The sequence below is a fragment of the Heptranchias perlo genome, chromosome 3, assembly GCF_035084215.1.
Source record: "Heptranchias perlo isolate sHepPer1 chromosome 3, sHepPer1.hap1, whole genome shotgun sequence".
Lineage (NCBI taxonomy): Eukaryota > Metazoa > Chordata > Chondrichthyes > Hexanchiformes > Hexanchidae > Heptranchias > Heptranchias perlo.
This window is the reverse complement of record NC_090327.1, coordinates 115559361-115578984: the sequence shown is the minus strand read 5'-3', so window position 1 is coordinate 115578984 and position 19624 is coordinate 115559361. Positions and strand designations below refer to the sequence as shown.

The 19624-nt window shown below is 43.0% G+C and overlaps 1 protein-coding gene across 2 annotated transcripts in view; it reads right to left on the bottom strand.

Moving 5' to 3' along the window:
- The window catches only part of oxr1a (oxidation resistance 1a), a 701118-nt gene that overhangs the window by 278743 nt on the left and 402751 nt on the right, over positions 1 to 19624 (bottom strand). The gene's annotated exons all lie outside the window — the stretch shown is intronic.

Here is a 19624-nt window from a genome sequence, read left to right as displayed (position 1 = left end):
TAAATACTTAGCATTATGTGATTAAAACCAAGACTAACATTGTTAATCGTGAGATTATTCATGATTTTTTTTTTAAATCGCTTGACAACCCTAAATCAAACATTTCCAACAAAACTGCTAAAGTCGCTCAAAAAAGATTGAGCTTAATTTTTTCTATCCTTCTCTGTTCTATTTGCTTCTTTGCTTGGTCCTTTCCAACTCATTGCTTGGATTGCTAATTTAGAATTAAGCAAATAAATTTCCCCCTCACTTTCCATGTGTAGACAATTCACCAGTTTGCATAAAGCAGTCTTGAAAAATGAACTAACGCAACTGCAAGTATAGAGAAATAAGACTGAAAAACCAATCATTGCACAGCATAATCTACTCAATCCAACTGAATTTGTGGGGCAGGCTTGATGGACCAACTGGTCTTTTCCAGCCCGTCAATTTTGTATGTTCATAATTAAGGACGGTAAGGCTCCAACGGAGGAGACTCCCATAACAAGAGTTTCAACCAATCACCCCTACAGTGCACTAGCGCCAGCTGCAAAGTCCTCCACTGCCACTTTGAACCAGAATAAAAAGGACTGAAAAATCCCCTTCAAGTCAAAAGTAACTGAAATGATGATTGAACAATACTAATGAACTGCATTATAATGTAACAGGAATCTGTGGCATCTTGCCTTGATTTGATCTATCTATCCTCTGTAATTACTTCAATAAAAAACAGTTGGATCAGAATGAAGCAGAAGCTCGGTGTATTAAAGCACTAAATTGTTTGTGTTACTCATTTGTTTAGATTGTGACAACCCCAATAAAAAAAAATCAACATTGAGAACATTATTGATTCTTCTCATTTACCTAATCTGTAGCAGCTCGCACGTTGGCATCCAACAGTCAGCCCAGGAAACCTGCTGTTATGTTCTATCCTAAGAGAAAACATATTCTGCCCTAATAGAAAACAGAATGAGTTTCAAATGGCAGGGAACTACAAAACAAGCAGCAGACTCTACGATAAGTTGTTACAAAAGGTTGATGTAGTTTTGCAGGCTTGCTACAAACACACAAGTAAATTCTGTTATGGGATTTGAGGAATATGGAAACATCACCAGAAAACTGCTCTCCCCCCTTCCTCACACAAGGGCAACATATCAAATTGGCTATCTTCTGGCTGAAATTGAAGCCTAAATTTTCAAATTGGATGTATTCTCGACCAGAAGCAAGGTTGAGAGTGCAGAACACACACACAACATTACAAGTGCTTTTCTCCTCAGGAAACCTTTCTAATCTCTTACTCTTTTCCCTCATTGCCATTGGAGGACATAATTGTCTGCAGCTGGCACTGCCAGTACGCCACAGCATGGGCCATCACTAACTCTATCCTCCCACGCATCAGCTCAGATATCCATCGCAGGGGAGTGTGCACCCAGTGACACACAGAGCACGAGCAAGTAATGGCATCACAGGAGGATGAAAATTTTAATCGACTAGAGGGCATATCAGACAGGCAGCTCGGGCGGAGAAGTCCACCAACAGCATTAACAGTACTTTGGGGGATGGTTTAGCAACACTGCGGGCCACCACAGAACATAAGGCAACTCCAGGGACACCTTGGCGAAGGTCCCAAGGCTAGTTTACACCTCTTCCATGTATGCTCAGATTACTGCTATAGAGACCTGGGGTAACAGATTGGAAAGGGCCGTCTCTTCTGGCTTTAAAAGCTTGGCAACCTTTTAAGACCACCAGGGCTTCACTGATCTCATTGGTACCAGTAAGTCTGCTTTACCACAGATTAACAATCATGCTAAACTAGTGCTCAGCACTAGTGGCAAAATGACAGGAATGTGCACAGGTGATGGTGCTGCCTCTCAAGATTGCAGCACATGCGTGCTCTCCCACCAGGTCCGTCTGATGCCTGCACATTTAGCACACTGATGTCATGAGCCAGGATTATAAAAAGGACAGCCTTGGTGTCCCTGAAGCCATCCAGAGGCTTGCCTTTCTGGGCCAAAGTGTACTAGCACAGTAGAATGCCATAAAAAGGAGGGATTGTGGCAACTCCCAGGGAAGCGAGCATTCACTTGCATGATGGAACTTAGAACTTGCATTTACATGATGAGGTTCTGCTGGTCACAAACAACCTACATGTTGAGACTGGAATGATAACCTATGGTAGCACTGATTAAGGGAGCATGTAGGGCCACATGGGCGGAACCCGTGACTCTGGACTTTTGTTTTTAATCCTGCCTCTCTGCAAAATTGCAGTGGCCTGTTATGCTGCCATCAAGGCTGTCCATCCGGAAGTAAAATAAATTACTTGCTCTCGGAACCAGTGCATCTGCTTTATGCATCTGAGCAGAGCTGTTTGACTAATGTTGATGATGTCCCCAAAGACAGCCTGTAGCATAAAATTTAAGGGTGGTAATGACCTTTCCAGCCACTGGTCATGTGTTACCCGTGGTGGAGGTGGACTGAAGGTCAGGTTGTAGCACGTAGCATAACTTTGTAAAGTGAAACCCCTGTAGCACTGCTCCTGGGATAACTGGAGGCAGGATGCCTCTGCGTATAGTGTGAAATGTATATTCTGAAATGGGGGAACTGGTGTGGTCCATTGCTCCTCATCACCTTCTTGCAAAAAGCAACAATGCAGCAGAATTCTCAATGTGAAATCCACTGCGCTCTGTCTGAAATGGTAGTTGAACAAAAGACACAAAAGGCAGAGGGAGAAGCTGTTGGCAACAGCACTTTTTGTTTCCAGATCATAATTGAGACATATTAACAAGATTTCCGGAAATTCTACAAATATAGCTGATGAGCTCTTTAAATTCACTTATCCCTTTTCATACAGGCAAGAACACACTAGTGCAAACGAGACGGAAATTTTGCAAAATGTGTCATTTAATATCACCATAGCCACTTCATTTGGGTATGCATACCCGAAATTAGCAGGTTTCGCCCCAGCTGTCAGAAATGTCGGCGGAAAATGGGGCGGCTGCTAAAATGGGTGATGATCTGGCAGTATGGAACTCTAGCCCATTTATTGATCCATGCTGGCCAATTCAAGACAGTAAATGGATGGTCCCAATCAGAAAATCTAGGCGAGAGAGTCTCCCCCAGGCTACCAGCAACTGATAAAGTCCTTATTTGTCCATCAGGCCAGAAAATAAAAAAGTGTTAAAAAAAAGTTTTTTTTTGAGAACTTAACAATTAACCTTCCCCCTAGCAATATTCCCCTCAACATAGGGTTGCTGCTCTGCAGGGTGCTTTGCCTGGCACATGCATTTCAAATAATGTTTTTGCAATTTTGCTCCCCAGACCATGTTTGTTTGCAATTTATTGGGGATAGGGGGAAATTCATGGATTTGTCCGATTACAAGACCAGACTCAATGCTGATCACGTCTGTTATATACATTCTATCCTAATCACTGTACAACTTGATCTCATTTGTTAGGCATTTGCAACTACCTCTCCCACCCCAACCCGTAGTTTCTGTATCAAGTGTCAGAGAGAAACCATAAGACACAGGAAACTATGAGATAACTAACCACAGGTTAAAGAATAGCCAAAAAGAGCAGCAATAATGACAAGACGATATAACAGCTGAGGAAGTGTGAAGAACAAAATTTGACATTATCTGAACTTTGCACATTGGATGATGGATGTTACACCACAGAAGGCACCAGGAGCAATATTTTAAAAAATGTGAAGCAGATTTCATTTTCAGAAGCAATCAAGATTTTCAGAACAGCAAGTGAATCTCCAGACATTGACTCTTGTTTTGAAGGGCGTTTGATTGGTTTAAAAGCACCAATGAGGGGAAATTTGAAAGCCACATTTTCACGTCTGAAATGAAAACTCCTTCCCCCAATATAGTCTCATCTTTCTTCAAAAAACTCCATAGCTGCAAACTGAACGTCAATTATATCTGCACGATCACTACAAGTAGACTCTACTGTACTCAAAAATTGACCTTAATTCAGGTTTGGATCCACCAATCCCTCCAAAAATAAAACAAACACAAGAATGTAACTGTATTTTAAATGCACAAAGAGACTGGGCCAGATTCTCCGACCAGGGCACAACGGCCTGTGCTCTCAGAGCTCCTGAGTCTACCCACTCTAGTTATGTAGCAGCTCAACTTTAATGAATTACACGAGTTCAGCTTATTTAAACATTTATCAGAGAAAGCTCCAGCACGCTATAGAGAGGCACAGAGAACGTCACCAAAGAAAGTCACAAGGTCCTGACAGAGAAAGTGGAAGTGAACAAAATGGCCATTTTTAGGGCAGAGAGGAACCATCCTTATAAAAGGTAATGTGAAACAGGCGTGAGAGGAGATGGCAAACAGATTCAATGCAGTCTCCCATGTCCATATGTTGGGGGAACAAATGTGCAAAAAGATTTTCAGGACTGAGGAAATGAGTGCCAGGGTAGGCTTAAAGAAATGGTGCCCATTTAATGGAAAGGAATTGCCTATACTGTGCTTTCACCAAGCACTCAACCCACAGCAGAATGCAGCCTGCAAAGCACTGACCCCCAACCCTCACATATTACACCCCCTCACTGCCATATCACCAAAGCTGCAGCTCCAACTTGGTAACAGACAGAAGCTGAGGCACTCAGGTAAGTTTGCATGGATTTTCACTTACTCACTACGACTCCTCAAATACTGGAATCACAAGAACAAATCTGTGAGATGTTGGCAGTCCTGCCAGGTTTGGAGGATGGAGGTGTCCACCTCCACCATCTGTGGGGTACTTTTGCAGGGGTTCCCAACTCTGCAATCTGCATGTGACCACCTCCAGGGAAACTGCAGCCAGGCCCTCACAGGAGTCAGTACAACCAGCCTTTGCGGCCTTCCTGCAGGGTCACGTGGCTTAAAGAGAAAAAGTACTTGAGAAACTAATGGGACTAAAAACTGATAAGTCCCCCGGACCTGATGACCTACATCCGAGGGTTCTAAAAGGGGTGTCTGCAGAGATAGTGGATGCATTGGTTTTGATCTTCCAGAATTCCCTAGATTCTAGAACAGTCCCAGCAGATTGGAAGGTAGCAAATCTAAGGAAGGATATACTTGCCTTAGAGGCAGTGCAACAAAGGTTCACTAGATTAATTCCTGGGATGAGAGGGTTGTCCTATGAGGAGAAGTAGAGTAGAATGGGCTTATACTCTCTGGAGTTTAGGAACATAGGAACAGGAGTAGGCCATTCAGCCCCTCGTGCCTGCGCCGCCATTTGATAAGATCATGGCTGATCTGTGATCTAACTCCATGCGCCTTTGGCCCATATCCCTTAATACCTTTGATAGATACCTTTAGAAGAATGAGAGGTGATCTCATTGAAACATAAGATTCTGAGGGAGCTTGACAGGGTGGATGCTGAAAGGTTGTTTCCCCTGGCTGGAGAGTCTAGAACTAGAGGGCATAGTCTCAGGATAAGGGGTCAGCCATTTAAGACTGAGATGAGGAGGAATTTCTTCACTCAGGGGGTTGTGAATTTTTGGAATTCTCTACCCCAGAGGGCTGTGGATGCTGAGTTGTTGATTATATTCAAGGCTGAGATAGATAGAATTTTGGACTCTTAGGGGAATCAAGGGATATGGGGATTGGGCAGGAAAGTGGAGTTGAGGTTGAAGATCAGCCATGATCTGATTGAATGGCGGAGCAGGCTCGAGGGGCCATGTGGCCTACTCCTGCTCCTATTTCTTACATTCATATGTTCTTCATGTTGAATCTGGGTTCCCAACGTCTGTTACACCTTAGAGAAGTTGATGGACAGAGTAGATTGGGGCTTCTAAGACATCACTCATCTCCTCTAGTCTGCTCTCCCGGAGACCAATAGGACTGATGTGCCACTGGTCCAAGGGAGGGAGGTTGGCGGTAGGGGCACCGTACTTGCAGACCTCTCTCAGGAGGTCAGTGCATCTCATCCTTTACCACCCCCTCAACCATTACTTGACATGATGCCTGAACTCCAGCTGGCCCAGACTGCCCCAGCAGAACTCCAGAAGCAGCAGTCAGTAGCAGTGTCCTCACGGGCTCCAGCACTCAGAGGTCATCAGCCTGGAGCATCTCAGCACTAAGTGGCTTGTTAATATTTGATTTTTTGATGCACATTAAAACCTTTTTTACTTGTCACTCTTGGGTGCCCTCTGCTTTCAAGGCAATTTCTGTGTCTGCTTTTTATGTCATAGGTGTGGACCTCGGTTCAGTGTTTTCAAGATGACAAGTTGGAGGATTGCAAATCAATGGAGTGAAGATTGCAGGACTGTTAGTTCAAGAGGGTCTGGTCACAGAGTGGTAGAAGCGACAGATCTCTCGATGAAGCGCCGAATTACGAGAGCGTCCCTTGCATCTCGGGCCGCAAGATGATCCACACGCCGTGTTCTCCTGCCTTGACAATCTAGCCTCCTGAAGCACTGCTTCTCAGACAGGTCGAGGAAGCAGAGTCTCTGACTGTACGCGCTGTGAGGTGGGTAAGGCCTTCTGTACGCATGCCCCCTCTGTTACTGCCATCTCTGTGGCCTACCTGCAGCTCCTTCTTCAGCATGCCCTTGCTGCTGCTGCTGCTCCTCCTCCTCCTCCTCCTCCTCCTCTTCACTCCAATAGAGTGCAGCAAGAGCAACATGCATAATCAGCTTCCGATTGTACTTCCGATTCCCGAGTCCAAATCAAATCAAAAATATAACCCGAAGCAAACAGCGAGCACAGAATCACAGCCCACAGTGAATTGAAAGAGCACCCGTGAATGTTGCAGCTTTATTCAGATCGTGGCGCCTTTACTTTCGGCGCACTGGTCAGTCAGCACCCAATCCCACCAGGGTTCCCTGGCAACCTTGCCGACCTGCGTGAAACCCGTGCTGCACTCGTTAAAAATCATATTGGGGTCCTAATTGCATCATAGAACCCGGATTTGCATATTCACGAGCCTCCCGCCTCTCTACAGCAGGAGACTAGTCGAACCCAATACTCGCTGCTGTTAAAATTGCGGCGGCCGGGAATGCAGGAGATGGAATTGCCTTTTCCGGGATTTTAACCGCTCGCCCGATCTTTTCCTGACCTGGGGGAGATGGAAGTTAAAATTGAGACCGTTGTTTCAGAACACTGTCCTGGATACACTGTAGAAATTCATTGTCTTTATGACTTGAGCTGTTTTGCATCTCCCAATCTATATGAAAATTGATATCTCCCATTATAATCACTTTGCCTTTGCTACATACTTCTCTGATCTCTGTATTTATGCATCCTGCTACTACATCACCGCTGTCAGGAGGTCTGTAGATAATTCCCACCAGAGTCGTGCATCCTGTGCTGCTTCTTAATTCCACCCAGAGTGTTTCCACTGCCTGCTCACCCTTCCTGATACGCTTTTTTCCCCCCCAACTTCTGTAATATTGTCCTTTAGCAATATACTGAATCCTCCTCCTTTCCCTATCCTTTCTAAAATCCATATAGCATGGAATATTAAGCTCCCATTCATGCCCAACTTGTCGACAGGTCTCTGTAATGGCGTTTACATCGTACCTTTTAAGCTGAATCTGTGCTTCTAAATCGCTTGTTCTATTGTTTATGCTGTGTGCAATACAAATACAACAGGAACATATAGGGTATAATTGGGCCACGTGGCGCCCATTTTCTAGGGACCCAAAATGGCATCCGGAATGCACGTGCACACTTCTAGCGTGACGTGCGCTGGACGCCATATTGGTGAAGGTGTTCACACATGAACCCCGGCAGCATATACAGTAGGGAGAATATGCGGTAGATCAGTGTGCAATGCTGATTTAAAAGGACAGATGTGATTTTGGAACTCAAGGCTCCAGCCAACACACCTGTCTTAACCAAACACAACTGAACAGGTCATAAACAGCATGAAGGAGCCCCTCCACCAGCCCTAGGAAGAACGAGTAGAGGCAATATAAACTAGAGGGGTACAGGAACAGAGAGATTTGGGGGTATATGTGCATAAATTGTAGAAGATGGCAGGGCCGATTGAGAAAGCGGTTAAAAAAGCATACGGGATCCTGGGCTTTATAAATAGAGGCATAGAGTACAAAAGTAAAGAAGTCATGATGAACCTTTATAAAACACTGGTTCGGCCACAACTGGAGTATTGTGTCCAGTTCTGAGCACCGCACTTCAGGAAAGATGCAAAGGCCTTAGAGAGGGTGCAGGAAAGATATACTAGAATGGTTCCAGGGATGAGGGACTTCAGTTATGTGGATAGACTGGAGAAACTGGGGCTGTTCTCCTTGGAACAGAGATGGTTGCGAAGAGATTTGATAGAGGTACTCAAAATAATGAAGGGTCTAGACAGAGTAGATAGAGAGAAACTGTTCCCATTGGCGGAAGGGTTAAGAACCAGAGGACATAGATTTAAGGTGATTGGCAAAAGAACCAAAGGTGACATGGGAAAAACTTTTTTTACACAGCGAGTGGTTATGATCTGGAATGCACTGTCTGAGGGGGTGGTGGAGGCAGATTCAATCATGGCCTTCAAAAGGGAACTGAATAGGTACTTGAAAGGAAAACATTTTCAGGGCTACGGGGATAGGGCAAGGGAGTGGGACTAACTGGATTGCTCTCGCATAGAGCCGGCGCGGATTTGTTGGGCCGAATGGCCTCCTTCTGTGCTGTACCCTTTCTATGATTTTATTTAAAGGGATCATGCAGGATTTACAGGTTAGTTGCAGGATGTATAGGTTCTGGCTGCTGATGCATTTGTACGTGTTTTTGGAGGTCTCCTTTACTTGAATACTAGGACGAGGGGAAATAGCATAAAAATTAGAGCCAGGACTTGCAGGAGTGAAGTTAGGAAACACTTCTACACGCAAAGGGTGGGAGAAATTTGGAACCCTCTTCCGCAAACGGCAGTAGATGCGAGTTCAGTTGTTAATTTTAAATCTGAGATTGATAGATTTTTGTTAACCAAAGGTATTAAGGGATATGGGGCTAAGGCGGGTATAACGAGTTAGGTCACAGATCAACCGTGATCTCATTGAATGGCGGAATAGGCTCGAGGAGCTAAATGGCCTACTCCTGTTCCTATCTTCCTTTGTTCCTATAATAAAGTTTCAATACTCTACAGGGAGTGCGCTGTCTAGCTGACAGGCAACAGCAAGGGCACTGGCAGAGTGGTAGGGGTGGGACAGGAATGCTGTCATCCTGAGAGGGGACAGCAGGTTCATGTTCCATGGAGCCACTGCCACTTGCTGCCTCCTGTTGTGCGCCACCTTCTCCTGCAAGAAAGCAGGAAGTGTGTCGGTGAGTGTCCTGTAAGATGTTTGGATGATGTGCCTGTCATGGATGAATAGCTGCCAGTGTGTGCGAGACCTGTGAATTGTGGGTGTGCTGCTTGCAACAGTGAGGGTGAGAGGAAGCATCTGATTGGAAGAGTTGAGTACTGATTGAGTTTGTTGGTATGTGGGTGATGGGGGTGTAGTGCATGGTGCAGTTGGTAGGATATGCCACTTGACAGTTGACCTCACTCACCTTGAGCACTCTTGTCAAAGCATTGAACTTCTTCCTGCGCTGCATCCATGTTTGTGTTGCTACGTGCCTGGCAAGGACTTCGTCCCCTACTGCCTCTTGGGCATATGTTTGGAGGGTCTCTTGTCCCTCTGTGGATATATAGGATGCCCCTCCTTCTGTCCACCTCTTGCACCAAGGCCTCTAGTGCATCAGCAGAGAACCTTGATGCACGCTCTCTTGCAGGCCTCGACTATTTACAATACATATCATTGACTTGGATGAAGGAACAGAGTGTATTGTGGCCAAATTTGCTGATGATACAAAGACAGGTGGAAAATAAACTTGCGATGAGGACACAAAGTGTCTGCAAAGGGATATTGACAGGTTAAGCGAATGGGCAAAAATTTGGCAGATGGAATATAATGTGGGAAAATGTGAAGTCATCCACTTTGGGAGGAAAAATAAAAAAGCAAAATATTATTTGAATGGAGAAATACTACAAAATGCTGCAGTACAGAGCGATCCGGATGTCCCAGTATATAAAACACAAAAAGTCAACATACAGGTGCAGCACTTGGAAATTTGGCAAATGGAATATTGGCCTTTATTTCTAGGGGGATGGAGTATAAAAGCAGGGAAGTCATGCTACAACTGTACAGGGTGCTGGTGAGATCACCTGAAGTACTGCATACAGTTCTGCTGCCCTTATTTAAGGAAAGGTATACTTGCGTTGGAGGGAGTTCAGAGAAGGTTTGCTAGATTGATTTTGGGTTGTTTCTGCTCTTGTCTCTTATGGTCTTATAGGCCTGGTACAAACTCAGATCAACAGATTGGTGAGGTCTGGCGTGCAGATTGGAGGATGTGGGATTTAGTAGCGTACAACCTTTATTCAATGTTTAAAAATAACTCATCAGTTTGTAAACATAGGGATGGGACCTGCATCTGTGTTTTATGTGTGTGGTGTGTGATGTCTGATCTCCGTTCAGACTCCGTGCGGACCCATATCTTATATTTTGCAAATAAGAGGTCCAGGCTGCCTTTGCGAGCCACTCACGATATCTGGGGCCCTCCTGCTGGTGAGCAGCCCTTTAACAGCGCAGCTAGGTCTGGCTGCTCGCAGATATCAGATAAATGACCAGGCAGCAAACTTTCTTGGTTTCTGATTCTATTCCTGGTTTTAGATGCACACACTGAGGATATTCTGACGATTGCTCTGATGCACATATGAATTTTTCTCCTTAAATGGGCTGCAACACCAAACCAAATTCAAAACTGAAGTGTCCAAATTAGAGCGAAGAGGCATTCTGAGTCACCTGAAACCTGCCCAATTTAGACACTCTAGGCTTATAATTCAGTTTGAGTCATCAATTCTAAGAGGGAAAGATAAAAGAGAAACACTGAGTTAAAAGGTTCCATTGTATTTGAGTAGACTTAGTTTGACCTTCAATCTTCCAATGAGCTGCAACATAAACTTGAGTTTAATTCTGCCAACAAGAAAAAAATTCTCTATTGGATTTATTGGTGACTATCATATTTATGGCCCCTAGTTTTGGACTCCCCCACAAGTGGAAACATCTTCTCTACATCTACCCTATTGAACCCCTTCATGATTTTAAAGACCATGTTAGGTCACCCCTCAGCCATCTCTTTTCTCGAGAAAAGAGCCCCAGCCTGTTCATTCTTTCCTGATAAGTATAATATCTCAGTTCTGGTGTCATCCTTGTAAATCTTTTTTGCACCTTCGCCAGTGCCTCTATATCCTTTTTTGTTATATAGAAACCAGAACTATGCACAGTATTCTAAATGTGGTCGAACCAAGGTTCTAAAAAAGTTTAACATAACTTCCCTGCTTTTCAATTCTATCCCTCCAAAAATGAACCCCAGTGCTTGGTTTGCTTTTTTAATGGCCTTATTAACCTGTGTCTCTACCTTTAGTGATTTGTGTATCTGCACCCCTAGATCTCTTGGCCCCTCTACCCCATTTAGACTCTTATTTTCCAAGCAATATGTGGCCACCTTATTCTTCCTACCAAAATGCACCACCACACACTTATCCATACTGAAATTCATTTGCCAATTACACACCCATCCTGCAAGTTTATTAATGTCCTCATATTTTGTCGCAGTCTTCCTCAGTATTAACTATACCCTTCAATTTTGTGTCTTCCGCAAATCTTGAAATTGTACGTCCGATTCCCACATCCAAATCATTTATGTAAATTGTGAACAGCAGTGGTCCTAGCACTGATCCTTATTGAACATCACTTCCACCTTTTGCCAGTCTAAGTAGCTAATCTCTGTTTTCTGTTCTGTAACATTCCGCTACTTGTCCCCTGACTCCACTTTATTCATAAGTCTACTATGCAGTACCTTATCAAGGGCCTTTTGAAAATCCAAATATATTACATCTACTGCATTACCCTGGTCTACTCTGTTAGACATATTTTTCCTACCACCAACGTTAAGCCAACTGGTCTATAGTTCCCTGGACTTGTTCGATCTCCTTTTTTAAAATATAGGTATAACATTAGCTGTCCTCCAGCATTATTCCCTTTTCTAATTAATTTTTATTAATTGATCTCTTCTTCTAATGTCATGTCCACTTTGTTAGTCTCCCTGGTAAATACTGAGGCAAAGTAATTGTTCGATACTTCTGCCATTTCACAGTCATTACCTGTGAGTTTATCTTGTGGATCCCTTAGTGGCCCTATCCCTATCCTGATTTTCCTTTTGTTATTTATATGTCTGTAGAATACTTTACTATTTCTTTTTATATTCTTTGATAATTTAATTTCATAGTTCCTCTTTGCCTTCCTATTTGTTTTTACTTCTTTCCTAACCTCTTTGTATTCCCTTTTGTCATCCTCTCCTTTGTTGGCTACAGACTTAGTGTGTGTCTTTTTGTTTAGTTTCAATTTTGCCCTTATTCATCCGCAGTGTCTCATTATTGGATAGTTTGTTCTAGTCTTTCAGCGAAATATATTTCTCTTGGACTCTACTGATCACAGTTTTAAATATTTTCCACTGCTGTTCTCTCTCTTTGTTTGACAATATTATTTTCCAGTTTATTTTCTCTAGCTCCATTCTCATCCCCTCAAAATCAGCTTTCTTCCAATCTATTACTTTGGTCTTTTTCTTACTTATGTCCTTCTCAATCTTTAGCTTAAACCTTATTATGTTGTGATCGCTATTGCCTAGATGTTCCCCTATGCTTACTTCTCTTAACTGCTCTGGCTAATTTCCCATTATTAGATCTAGCAGTGATTCCTCTCTCAGACTTCTTACATACAGGGTAAGAACATAGTACTGTACACATTGTAAAAACTCCATTCCTTTTTATCTACTTTTTCTTGTCAGTTTATTTGGGGGTAGTTGAAATCTCCTATGATTATTGTTCTATGTCTTTTACTCATTTCATTGATTTGCTTACATGTTTCTTTCCACCTCCCTTCCACTATTAGGTGGTCTATACAATACCCCTACTGGTTTGATCGATCCCTTATCTTTTATCTGAATCTATATGCATTCTGTTTCTATCTTTGTTAGTTACATCCCTTTTTTCTACTGCCATTGGGCCAGAATTTGCTGTCAAATTAAGAATGAGGCAAATGCCGCTCGCCGTTATTTATGCGTAAGTGTTCCAGCAACTTTAGGTGAGGAGCAGATATGTGGTTAAATGCAAACATTCAAAAGTTGCTGTCCGAGTTATACTGCTTCGGCGTTAGCTTTGCGAAAACGGCATTACGCTGTCTGCCTCACCATTGATATGCATTGAATGTTGTACACGGTAGATATGAACTAAACCCGCTGCAGATATTTAGGGATAGTAATTAGTAGTGCAAGTACCCTTTCAAACAACATGGTAATTGTTAATCACTGCTAATCAACGTCCCTGGCACTGAAAATTAGCTATTACAAGTGTGGAGTCTCATTCCTTCAAATTTTAAATTTTTCTGTAGCTGATTTGGCATTGAATTCACCCTCCTTCTCAGTCCTTCCACTGTTCATTTCAATCTGACTGGTTAAGGGGATACACAGTTGGTTGCCCCGTTCACTCAAGTCCCAGGTGCCCGGTTTCCCTCGTTGCGCCATCATCAGCAACTCTGTGGGCAAAAATATTTTGAGGTGAAGGATGCAGGGGCAAGTCTAACTAACGGCAGATGCCATTAAATGCCCTGCTACAGCAAAATCTGGCCCATTATGTTATCTCTAATTAATATAGCTTCCTCCTTCCCTATCCTTTCTAAATGTTATAACCTGCAATATTTCATTGCCAGTCCTGTTCTTTACATAGCCATGTTACAGTTATCCCTACTATATCTGGTTCCTTGCTACGATTTATTGCCTCCCATTCCCCTGTTTTATTTTGGACACTATGTACATTGTTGCACAGGCAGTTTAATTTGTTTTTATTAGTCATTCCTCTCAATTTATTTATAACAGTCTTTTTATATTTCTGTTCTATAACTGGATTTGTTCCCTGACCATTTATATGTTATCTTTATTCCATACCTTGGTCTGACCTTTACTTTTCATCTCCTGCTTCTTTTCTCTTTAGGCTTGGGTTATTTCTACCATATTCCGCCCCCCCCCCCCGCCTCCGCCCCCGTCTCACTAGTTTAAAGCCTTATCCACAGCCCTATTGATCCTTTCCCGCTAAGACTCTGGTCCCATTCCAGTTCAGGTGGAGCCAGTCCCAATGGTCCAGCTCCTTCCTATCCAAATACTGGCGTCGGCGTCCCATGAAATGGAACCTCTCCTTCTCACACCAGTCTTTCAGCTACGCATTCACCTTCCTGATCTGCCTATCCCTATGCCAATTAGCACGTGGCTCAGGTATTAATCCTGAGATTACCACCAGTGAGGTCCTGTTTTTTAAATTTAGTTCCTAACTTCTGATACTCCCTTAGCAGAACCTCCTCTTTGTTCTTCCTTATGTCATTGGCCCCGACATGCACCAAGACAACTGGATCTTTCCCCTTCCTTTCCAAGTTCCTCTCCAGTTGCTCAGAGATATCCTTTACCCTTGCAAGTTCCTTGCAATGAAATATCATAGAAACATGGAAAATAGGAGCAGGAGTGGGCCATTTGGCCCTTCGAGCCTGCTCCGCCATTCAGTATGATCATGGCTGATCCTCCATTTCAATATCATATGCCCGCTCTCCCCCCATACCCTTTGATGCCTTTTGTGTCCAGAAATCTATCTAGCTCCTTCTTAAATATATTCAATGACTTGGCCTCCACAGCCTTCTGTGGTAGAGAATTCCACAGGTTCATCACCCTCTGAATGAAGAAAGTTCTCATCTCAGTCCTAAACGTCCTACCCCGTATACTGAAACTGTGACCCCTCGTTCTCGACCCCCCAGCCAGAGGAAACATCCTCCCTGCACCCAGTCTTTCCAGCCCTGTCAAAAATTTTATATGTTTCAATGAGATCCCCGCTCATTCTTCTAAACTCTAGTAAATACAGGCCGAGTCGACCCAATCTCTCCTCATACAACAGTCCTGCCATTCCAGGAATCAGTCTGGTGAACCTTCGCTGCATTCCCTCTATGGCAAGTATATCCTTTCTTAGGCAAGGAGACCAAAACTGCACACAATACTCCAGATGTGATCTCACCAAGGCCCTGTATAACTGCAGTAAGACATCCTTGCTCCTATACTCAAATCCTCTTGCAATGAAGGCCAACATACCATTTGCCTTCCGAACTGCTTGATGCACCTGCATGTTTGCTTTCAGAGACTGGTGTACAAGAACACCCAGGTCCCTTTGTACATCAACATTCCCCAATCTATCACCATTTAAATAATACTCTGCCTTTCTGTTTTTCCTTCTGAAGTGGATAACTTCACATTTATCCACATTATACTGCCCCTGCCATGTATTTGCCCACTCACTCAACTTGTCTAAATCGCCTTGATGCCTCTTTGCATCCTCCTCACAGCTCACGATCCCACTTAGTTTTGTGTCATCAACAAACTTGGAAATATTACATTTGGTTCCCTCAACCAAATCATTGATATATATTGTGAATAGCTGGGGCCCAAGCACTGATCCCTGTGGTACCCCACTAGTCACTGCCCGCTACCCCGAAAAAGACCCATTTATTCCTACTCTCTGTTTCCTGTCTGTTAACCAATTTTCAATCCGTGCCAGTATATTACCACCAATCCCATGTGCTTTAATTTTGCAAACTAACCTCTTATGTGGGACTTTATCAAAGGCCTTCTGAAAATCCAAATAAACCACATCCACTGGTTGTCCCTTATCTATTCTACCAGTTACATCCTCAAAAAACTCCAGTAGGTTTGTCAAACATGATTTTCCTTTCATAAATCCATGTTGACTTAGAAAATATCAACGGGATTAAACAAAGTGTCTTGTTATCACATCCTTTATAATAGACTGTAGCATTTTCCCTATTACTGATGTTAGGCTAACCGGTCTGTAGTTCCCTGTTTTCTTGCTCCCTCCTTTTTAAAAAAAAGTGGGGTTACATTTGCCACCCTCCAATCTACAGGAACTGTTCCATAACCTATAGAATTTTGGAAGATGACAACTAATGCATCCACTATTTCCATGGCTACCTCTTTTAGTACTCTGGGATGCAGATTATCAGGTCCTGGGGATTTATCAGCTTTCAGTCCCATTAATTTCTCCAGCACTATTTTTTTTTACTAATGCTAATTTCCTTTAATTCCTCCTTCTCACTAGTCCCTTGGTTCCCTAGCATTTCTGGGAAGTTATTTGTACCATCTTCCATGAAGACAGAACCAAGTAATTACTCTGCCATTTCCTTGTTCCCCATTATAAATTCTCCCGTTTCTGACTACAAGGGACTTACATTTGCCTTCACTAATCTTTTTCTTTTTACTCACTTGTAGAAGCTTTTAGAGTCCACTTTTGTGTTCCTTGCAAGTTTACTCTCATTCTCTATTTTTCCCCTCTTAAATCAATCTCTTGGTCCTTTTTTGCTGAATTCTAAACTGCTCCCAATCCTCAGGCTTGCTACTTTCTCTGGCAACTTTATATGACTCCTCTTCGAATCTAATACTATCCTTAATTTCTTTTGTTAGCCATGGTTGGGCCGCATTTCCTTTTGTTGTTTTTTCAGTGGAACAGAATATGAAATTAAAAACTAGGGGTCTGTACGGCACAGCAAAGTAGCATGCCCTCCTCTCATCTCAGACAGCTGGATCTGAACCCAGAATATCGGGAGTTGTACACATACACATAGATTTATGACAACAGTTAGTCTTTTCTAACAATCCTAACTGGTTAGGTGAAAAAGTGTCCTTTTCTGTGACCTTTAAAAGGGTCTTACATAGAATATGTTTTGTCAGCAATAATCCAAGTGCCATGCAGTAAGGGGCGCAATTGAGATTGGCTAGGAAAAATAGAGGGAACTTTACTCTGCAACTCGCCTCTGTTCCACAATACCCACACAAAAAGGTGGAAAAAAATGTATATTTCTAACATAGGTGTATATTAGTTTGATGAACTCATGAAAGAAAGTCTGTAACAAAAAAAAACACATAATAGAACATCTATAAAAAGAACTTGGAGAGGGTGCAGAGGAGATTTACTAGGATGGTACCAGGTATGAGGGACTTCAGTTATGTGGAGAGACTAAAGAAGCTGGGATTGTTCTCTTTAGAGCAGAGACAGTTAGGGGGGGATTTACATAGAACATACAGCACAGAAACAGGCCATTCGGCCCAACAGGTCCATGCCGGTGTTTATGCTCCACACAAGCCTCCTCCCTCTTTCATCTAAACCTATCAGCACATCCTTCTATTCCTTTTTCCCTTATATGTTTATCTAGTTTCCCCTTAAATGCATCTATGCTAGTTGCCTCAACCACTCCTTGTGGTAGCGAGTTCCACATTCTGACCACTCTCTGGGTAAAGAAGCTTCTCCTGAATTCCCTATTGGATTTATTAGTGACTATCTTATATTTATGGCCCCGAGTTCTGGTCTACCCTGCAAGTGGAAACATCTTCTCTACACCTACCCTATCAAACCCTTTTATAGTCTTAAAGGCCTCTATCTAGAGAAAAGAGCCCCAGCCTACTCAATCTTTCCGGATAGGTATAACCTCTCAGTTCTGGTATCATCCTCGTAAATCTTTTTATCACCTTCTCCAGTGCCTCTATATCCTTTTTATGATATGGAGATCAGAACAGTTCACAGTACTAACCAAGGTTCTATACAAGTTTAACACAACTTCTCTGTTTTTTAATTCAATCCCTCTAGAAATGAACTCCAGTGCTTTGTTTGTTTTTTTATGGTATTATTAACCTGCATCGCTACTTTTAGTGATTTATGTATCCCCAGATCCCTCTGCTCCTCTACCCCATTTCGATTTATTATCCAAGCAGTATGTGGCCCCCTTATTCTACCTACCAAAATGTAATACCTAACGCTTATCCATATTGAAATTAATTTGCCAATTACACGCCCATTCTGCAAATTTATTAATGTCTTCCTGCATTTTGTCGCAGTCCTCCTCAGTATTAACTATACCGCCCAATTTGGTGACGTCTGCAAAGTTTGAAATTGTACTTCCAATTCCCGAGCCCAGATCGGTTATGTAAATGGTGAACATTTGCACCCTAAACGATCACTCCCTTCACCACTGGCACACCGTGGCTGCAATGTGTACCATCTACAGGATGCACTGCAGCAACTCGCCAAAGCTTCTTCGACAGCACCTCCCTAGACACTTAGAAAATATCAACGGGATTAAACAAATTCAACATGGATTTATGAAAAGGAAATCATATTTGACAAACCTACTGGAGATTTTTGAGGATGTAACTGGTATAATACCTCTACCACCTAGAAGGACAAGGGCAGCAGCCACATGGGAACAACACCACCTGCACGTTCCCCTCCAAGTCACACACTATCCTGACTTGGAAATATATCGCCATTCCTTCATCATCACTGGGTCAAAATCCTGGAACTCCCCACCCAACAGCGCTGTGGGAAAACCTTCACACCACACGGACTGCAGCAGTTCAAGAAGGCGGCTCATCGTCACCTTCTCAAGGGCAATTAGGGATGGGTAATAAATGCTGGCCTTGCCAGCAACCCCCACATCCCATGAACGAATATAAAAAAAAATGGTCCCAGCACCGTTCCCAATGGAACACAACTTCCCACCTTTTGCCAGTCTGCGTAACTTCCTTTAACTCCTACTCTGTTTTCTGTTTTGTAGCCAGCTTGCTATCCATTCTGCTACTTGTCCCCTGACTCCACATGCTCTGACCTTAGTCATGAGTCTACTATGCGGTACCTTATCAAAGGCCTTTTGAAAATCCAAATATATTACATCAACTACATTACTCATATCTACCCTTTCTGTTACTTCTTCAAGAATTCAGTGAGGTTGGTCAAGCATGACCTTCCCTTTTGTAATCCGTGCTGACTATCCTTTATTTTTTAATAGGTGGTGTTCAAAATTATGAGGGGCTTTGATAGAGTAGATAGGGAGAACCCGTTTCCACTGGCAGGAGGGTCGGTAACCAGAGGACACAGATTGAAGATAATTGGTGAAAAATCCAGGGGGGGAAATGAGTTGACATTTTTTTTTCCTCCACTCAGTGAGTAGTTATGATCTGGAATGCACTGCCTGAAAGGATGGTGGAAGCAGATTCAATAGTAACTTTCAAAAGGGAATTGGATAAATACTTAAAAAGGAGAAATTTGCTGGCTATGGGGAAAGAGCAGTGAAGTGGGGCTAATTGGATAGCTCTTTCAAAGAGCCGACATAGACACGATGGGCCAAATAGCCTTCTTCTAGGCTATATGATTCTATAACTGTAAACAATTTTACAACACCAAGTTATAGTCCAACAATTTTATTTTTAATCCCACAAGCTTTCGGGGGCTTCCCCCTTCCACAGGCGGTGTGGAAATGACATTTTCGAATCCTTCGCATTTTAAGATCACAGAACAATGCTTGGTGATTACTGCCCGTTGCCAAGGCAATCACAGTGAGCAGACAGAAAGGTGTCACCTAAAAAGGCCACCGAATATACAAACCCCCCAAAAAAAAGAGATAAGGAAGACAGTCAATGACCCGTTATATTAAAAACAAATAACATTTGTTCGCTGGTGGGGTTACGTGTAGTGTGACATGAACCCAAGATCCCGGTTGAGGCCG